The sequence below is a fragment of the Phasianus colchicus genome, chromosome 3 (assembly GCF_987193195.1).
Source record: "Phasianus colchicus chromosome 3, bPhaCol1.hap1.1, whole genome shotgun sequence".
NCBI classification, from domain to species: domain Eukaryota; kingdom Metazoa; phylum Chordata; class Aves; order Galliformes; family Phasianidae; genus Phasianus; species Phasianus colchicus.
Genome location: NC_143438.1, coordinates 26,703,161 through 26,711,471, shown reverse-complemented (window position 1 = coordinate 26,711,471; position 8,311 = coordinate 26,703,161).

Genomic DNA, 8,311 nt, shown 5'->3' with positions numbered 1-8,311 from the left:
TCACATCATAGTGATGAGGCAGATCAGAAAGAAGTCAGAAATTGAACTTGAAGATTGATGTCAAGTCCAGCGTGAGCAACCAGAATCAATCACTATCCTATGCTACCTAGACAAAACCATAACCAGGCAGAGTGGAGCCAGACTGAGCTAAATAGACAGGGCTGGGTGAGTGTCTGGAAGTCCCAGGTGAGGCTGTTTAGGCTGATTAAGACCTATCTTTGCTCCTAGAGTCCTTGATTCCTGTGTGTGTGACTAGAAATTTTTGGTGCATTTAGGTATTTATAACATCCTTTAAATAGGGCAGAGGTTTTTTCTTTCATCGTCTTTCTTTGCTTTCACTTATCTTTTTATAAGCAGTAGCAGCTGTGTGGAATTGTGAATCATAAAATGGTTTGGATTGGAAGGGACCTTAAAGATAATTTAGTTCCAGCTCCCTGGCATGGGCAGGGCTGCTACCCACCTGCTTGGGTTGATACCTGCCATCTCAGGCTGCCCAGGGCTCCACCCAACCTAGCCTTGAGCCCCTGCTGCTGGCAGTATGTATCTCCTGAGCTTCCAAAATACAAAGTTCAAAACTTCGTCCTTAGTGATCCCCCTCAAATACTCTTGAGTACATGCAGATAAGGCACATTCATGGCTCAGTATTCACACAGTGAGCATATAAAGAGATTTTCAAAAATTTCTCAGGGCAGTTCCTGGCTCTTGACTTGCAGAATTAAGTTTAATTTAGGTCATTCATTATAGTTCCTGGTTTAGGGAATTTTGCATCTCACTAAGTTCTCTATTCAGGAAACAAGCCATTAAGGAAAGCTTAAAACTTAAAAGAATCAAAACTTTTTCCTTCAAAAAATATATGAGGCAGAGTAGGATGAGAAGATGATCAGCATGGAGGACAGCAGGAGGTATTAAGCCATTTAAGACACGCAGGTTGAAGTACGAGGAACTGGGAGCATTCAGAAGTGTTTGGGAGCGATGAAGAATGTAACAAACAGCATTCCTTCCAAAAATATATCAACAATATTTTTTAAATATATCACCTGAAATCGTATGAAAATGAAATTTTCTCTCTAAATCACAACTTTATTAAGTAAAATATTTCTGAAATGAAAAGCTGTATCTTTATTTAATTGAAGTAATCGAATCTGAAGTAGCCATCATGCCTCACTGCAGATCCCTAGATTGACACAGACAAGGGAGATTGATGGGAAAATGTTAACTGTAGTGAAATCTTTTTCCCACAAAAATGTTATTTCACTTGACAGAATTCTCTCCTTTCTATCTTAAAATAATTAAAATTTTGATACTAATTACTCATGCATTATACCGATCATTGGTATCACCAATGATTACTTCCAATGTGAAGGAAATTGATTTTAATCCTTGTTACTGGTACAGGCACTGGTAGTATCTAACGATAATTAAAAGATAATCTGTGATTCTTCAAAAACTTTTATGAGATTTCCTATCTTAATTTCAAACTGTGAAGAATTACTCACTTCAGCCATTTTAGAATTAAATCACACTACTGTTCTATATTTGTATTTTCAACAACAAGGAGACAAAAAGCAAAACAAGAACCACTGGCAGTCAGCCGATCCTTTAACAGTGTGCAGTGAGAAGGGAAAATCAAGACAGAATGATAGATACACTATTTCCAACAGAGAACTCAGAATACACTCTTCCTAGCAAAGTAAGGTTTGAAATATTTATTTTATTTTATCATTTCCAAAAACTCACCGGTTGCCTCACACGGCAGAGCCAATTCTTCCAAAACAGTGCCTTGAACTGGCGTACTGCGTGCCCCATTATCCTCTTTTCTTCATCTACCTTGAGAGTGGCTTCTTCAGGACTTTTTAGCCAAGGATCATCTCACCAAGCAGTCCAAACATATTGTTCAGTAGCTGTGTGATTCCAGCAGTGAGGAAAAGTGCAAGAGATTTGCCTGCTTGTTGAGAACAAATGAGATTATGTTTCTGCCTCTTGTTTTGCTTACATGGAGGAATCTCATCTTTCCTCTTGCTTCTCAGTGCAATGAACAGTGAGGGGATGGGTTTATATGAATGCCTTCAGGGTGCTTTACTCTCCTGCAAATATTCTGCCCTTGTTTTTATTATTCTGCCATGAAAATTGAATGCAAATAACAGGCGAAAAAAAAAAAATTGGACAACGTGCTAAACGCTTTTGTCTTTTTCCAGAATTCAGTGACTTTTTGTATCTGCAGTGTTGATGTCATTTCATATGCAGATTTGTAGCCTTTTGAAAAAAAGAAGTGAGAAAGTAAGTATGCTATTTAGCCTTGTAAGGACGCATCTAACACTGTGGTGATCCCATCACATCATCATATGTATATAATATATATGTAATATATACATATGTATATGTAATTTTATCTTACAGTCGGTGTTTGTTTGACATTTATTTTTTCTTTTTCACTAAACATTGCCTACAGAAAAACTGTATATTCTTGAGAGCCAGAATCACACATACAAACTAAGACAGTGCTATGCATGAACAAGCATTCTTTATCTTTTTTTACTGCTGAATAAATTGGATCATTACACTTTCTGCAAATTGTATACAACTGAATGAAAGAGGCATCTTAACATGCATGGCTGATTTTCTTCTGAGAGTGTAAAATCCTCAAACACTTAAAAACCTTTTAGATACAGAAGACTTTAGTGAGGAGTCTGCCTTCCTCAAGACTTAAGCTAAGAAGGCAAAAAAAATTAAGAAGTCTAACATTTCTGCATTAAGCAACCATTCATCACAGAATCATAGAATCATAGAATCACCTGGCTTGGAAAGCACCACAATGATCATCCCCCTGCTGTGTGCAGGGTCGCCAACCATCAGACCAGGCTGCCCAGAGCCACATCCAGCCTGGCCTTGAATGCCTCCAGGGATGGGGCATCCACAGCCTCCTTGGGCAACCTGTTCCAGTGTGTCACCAACCTCTGAAAAACTTCCTCCTAATATCTAACCTGAACCTCCCCTGTCTCAGTTTAAAACCATTCCCCCTTGTCCTGTCACTATCTTATTCATCTGTAGGTCCACTGAGTTTTCCCACCTTCCTTGGCATGATGCTCAGATGGGATGTTATGGCCAGTGTCTCAGCTTTCCTTCCCCAACTCTGGTCCTACAGAGGAGTCTGTGAAGCTTACTTATTCTGCTTCATGTTAAACTGACTGATTAACCTGATAAAATCTTTGCATTTGAAATGGTGCAAATTGCTCTTTTTCAATATTCTTTGGGTTCAAGGAGTAGTGCTATTAATAAAATACAGATTATATAGTTGTCAAGAATATTACATACTGTAAAAATTCACTTCCTGAAAACAAAAATCTCAGATACAGTAATAGCAGAACAGGACTAACTGAACACTTATTCATCAAATAAGGTAGGTTTTTTCTTTCCTTTTCTCTGAGGCTGAAAAATTACTATTTACTGAAGTAATCACTTAACTTCCCATAGAAATGGAGACATCCACAGGACTCCTGATGTGCCTCCACCTCTCCCCATTCTGGGCCCTCCTCATGGCATGTTCCACAACGTCAGAGAGTGTCTGAATGGACAGCCCAAAAGTAAGAAGGTACCTCACAAAGGAGCTTCACTTTACAACATTCCCTTAGGCAAGGGATGGTTTTCATTCTAGTCAAGTACTGTTAAAATTCCTCTAATTCAGAGTATGCACAGTAAATTTGCTCTCCAGGAGGAAAGATGAAAATCCAGGAGAGCTGAGATGAAAATTCTGTGTACAGTCCAAGTATGCAAATTTATTTGTCAATACTTGAATACTATGAATAATATGTGTATGGGCTCACGCAGCAATTTTGGAAGGCTGGAGGCCAGAATCTATATTGAATGTTTTGTAGGAAATGATAAACTAATCAGTCAGTATAACGAATTTCAAACAGTTATTATCAAAGTAACTGATATGGTTCTCAACAGTATGCAAACCATCTGCCAAATTATTCTGAACAAGTAATTCTGCAAAATCTCTGCTCATCTGACCGTATGATGTACATAATTTGATATGCTCTATATAATTACATACTCATAAACGCATTCCAATTTTTAATGCTAAACAGCTCTTTGTGAATATAGAAAACAACTGGTTAGCATGCAACTAATTTTCAGCACTAATTAGTTACCAACTCTTCATTTTATTATATAAGACACACAGTGATAAACAGCTTTCACCAGTGAGATCACAGAATCACAGAATGATGGGGACTGGGAGGGAGCTCTGAAGACCATCTACTCCACACTCCTGCTAAATCAGGTTCCCTGTAGTGGGCTGCCCAGGAAAGTATCCAGGTGGGCTTTGAAAATCTTCACAGAAGGAGACTTTGCACCTTCTCTGGGCAGCCTGGTCCACTGTTCTGATACTCCCAGTATCCCAGTAAAAAAGTTCTTTCTCAATATTAACTTCATTTGCCCTCAAGTATCATCGTCCCTTCCTAAAGAAATTAATTCCTGCCTATAAGGTGTTCTCTAGTAGCACACTTCTTTTTCTAGAACAAAACAGATGACAGCCAAAGATAACATCATAAACATTCATCCAAGAACAATCCCTGTGGTGGCATTCTGGGAAATTACCTCTAAAATAGGCTTCATATTATTTGCAGTGTTCTAGAAAGATAAGAAATATGAGTTCAACCCTTCCTGACAAGCCCTTGGCACCAAAGTGATGACTATTAAAAATTAAGCAGACATGCAGATCAATTCTAAATAGTTTCTGAAAACACATCAGCTGTTTTGCTGACAACCTGGATGTTCTTGAGTGGTCTATGTTTCACCAGCACAGTGTCAGGCAGTCTTGAATATTACAGAGCAAATTAGAAGGTAACACATTTTACTATGTGCTCCACTCATTCTTTCTGGAATAGGAAATATATATATGCTCAGAATCAGCTGGACAGGGTGGGACAAAATAGAGCAATGCATGCTCTTTGATTTCTGCTCAGCGTGAGCAGTCTGTCAAGGTGCTGAATTGGACATTTCTTGTTTGAGTGCACAGGATATCTGGAACCATGGGGGCAGAAAAGGCAGCAAACTCTCCACCCGCATTCAGCTTCAGCTTCAAAACCTGACTGCTTTATGGTACCACCAACTCTCCATGTCTGGCCTACTGCTTTAGTGTACGCTAATTACAGCTCAGCTGGCAAACACATTCAAAGAAACTTAGTTTTGTATGTTTAAGTATATTACAGGCCAGGAGCTACACATACTGGCTGGTAGACAGGAACACAGTCTAATTGTGTGAAAGCATGGCTAAGAATAAGGCAGACTGGCCTGTTTTCTTACCACCACCCACAACTCATCTCACAACGCTCGCTGTGTGATCACAAGGCTTCCCTTTGATCCGGTGAGGAGCGCTGCTCGTGAATATTGACACAGAACAGCCCTCCACCACAGACAAAGCAGGATGGCATCAATTCAATTCATCTTCCTGGGAGACGCTTCCCGTGGGCTAAATCAGGAGACAACAAAAAACATTGGTTGCAGGCAGGGTCCAGTAAAATATTTGATGAAAACAGAGCCGTGCAGCGAACTACAGCCCGAACTGGGCAAGTAGGCCACTGGTGGGGCTGCACTTCTGGGCAGCTATAGGAATTGCATTCTTGTAATGGGACAAACTGATGGTAAACTACGAGAAATTTTCTCACAGTTACAAGCTGATGAGAAGCATCTGGAATCAGATTTCTGTGTCATGTAAAACCGGCTTTGTCTGTCTTTTCCCACTCCAGCATTTTCCTGCAGCCTACACAGAAGCATTGCCCTGTCAGCACAACTCCTGCTATTATACTGGCAGAATTTCAGATTTAGTGCTATTTCTCTCAGTAACCTGTTTTCTCTCCATTATACAGCAGGCAGAAGACCTTTCTTTAACTGTAATTTAATTCATACTCTGGACTAAAGTACAATGTGACAATTATTTTAGAAAAAGAAACCATGTATTTGAGTCACTCCAACTTAATGACCGAATAACTTTCTGGGAAAGGAAAACTTAATATCTCTCATAAAACAGCTGTAATATTATCACCGCTGTGCTTTCCTGCAGCCACTCATTGCACACAGGCCTGATCCCAAACCTCAGCTGTTCCCTGCACCAGGACGGGATGATGATGGCACATCCACATGCTCTGTCTTTGGCTTCTTTCCCCCAGCTTGCCAGTGGAAATGAAACACATCTCCGATTGAAGGATGTTAACTGCAGTTCTTTATACATTTTATTTCAAAATATTCTCAGATCCAGGAGGACTTGAGATGGAAATCCAGCTCTGCTGCACAACACAGTGAAAAAAATCCCTTGAAAAGACACAAGAAGAATCTTTAAAAAGATGTTATGTATTAAATGTGTGTAATTATACTTCCAGGAAATCCCAAAAATACCCTTTAATAGGAATTATATTATTTGTTTTAAAGGGATAAAAGCATTTATACTGCATGTGTTTTTGGAAATAGGTCATTCCACCACACTTCCCTTTAGGATTTCTCATAACTTCCACCAACGAAAAGCTTTCTCTGAAGTACATCAAGATACAAGAAATAAAAATTAACTTCCTCAAGTGAACTCAACTTCATCAAGTTACTGCCCAGTCTCTTTCAAATTTGTGACAGATGTGTTTTAACCTATCTTACATTGTGCTCTCAACCACTTCTTACACAGAAAGATTAGATCAGGCCAGAATGCTAGGAATCAAGAAACAGACCACTGGTAGAAAAATTGTTCCATTCTTGTCACATCTGACTTCCTCCTTTTTTGTTATCCTTACTGATGTCTGAAGTAAACAGTTTCTGTAGCATATTAGTAAGTATATGGTGACTAGACAGCACAAGTGGAACTTTGGTTGCATTTGGTTATGGACCTCTGTAAAATCTACCGGAAAGTAGCTTCACTGCCGGATGCATGCACAGCTGATTCATTTCTTTATCTTTCTGTCCATACACAGTCACAAGGTCTAATTCGACTGTTCTTATCAGGGTAACTTACTGGCAAGTTTCCTCTATAGCCAAGAGATTTTTTGGCACGTAGGATGCGTTCATACAGCACCCTCTTCTTGTATTAGGAATTAAGTATTACAGGATATTGAGCAGTGAAAAAAAAAAACAGCATATTTGATCTCCTTTGATTTCTATTTTTTTTTATAATGATATAATCCTTTATATCACCTACTGGAAAGAAGAAAATTAATTTAAGAGGAAGAAAAATATGATGCTCTAAGGAATGGAGAGAAGGAGAAGGACATGGCTGAAGTTTTCTAGGAGTTCTTTCTTCCAAGGCTACACCATTATTTGACTCTGCGTAGGCACCACTTCTTCAGCGTAGAGTGCAGCATGTTTCTATGTTTCTTCTTAAAGCAGTTTTCTTACTTCCTTCCTACTGTTCTGGGAACTGGAGGTTAAAGAGTAAGGCTGCTGTTTGTCACATAGTTCCCAGGGATCTCACTTCCTGCAAAGCACGGGCAAGCACTGGGTAGAGCTACACAAAGATTATTTTTTTAAGAGAGAAACAGTTCTAACAAAATGTGGAGATTCTGTTTCACCCAAAACAATTCCTGAACTTGGAAGGAAAAGAAAAAAACATTGGCTGAAAAGCTTACCTTCATTGCTTATCCTGAGCATAAAATGAGAAAGTGCATTTTTAGAATAAGGAGAATAAATAAATCAAAAATATTTAAATCGTTTGGATTAAAAAGAAAACAATGACAGCACTGTTTTCATCTTTTACACTATCCATTCCCAATATGTTCCCAGTTAAAAAGTTATAAAAAGTAAGAACATTAGTCGTTGCTAGCAGTTTCCAATCTGCAAGAGCCCTCCCTTCCATTTTTAAGGAGTTGATCAAATTCTTTGTTTCTGTCTCTTCTCAGTGAACACGCCTATTGCTGCATCACTCCCTTTCTGATCTAACTCTCATGCTGTCAGAGAGTTGTAGACTACTGTCCTCAAAATAAAACCTACATTAGCTAAATTATAGGATCATAGGATCATAGAATCATAGAATGGTCTGGGTTGAAAAAGACCACAGTGATCATCTAGTTTCAACTCCCCTGCTATGTGCAGGGTCACCAACCATCAGACCAGGCATACTTCAACTGCAGCAGCAAAGAAATGACCACAATTTTAAAAATAAAAATGAAAAACAAAAACAACCCGCACTAAAACAAACTAGGCTAATGACAGCAGAAAAAAATATGCAGACATTTTGGTGGCATGTGCAGTCAATAGTTATTCTGCAGTTTTTCAGAGCTGGAAACAACTGCAAGAGTGAGTATTAAAGTCCTGAAGACACGGAAATGAAAAC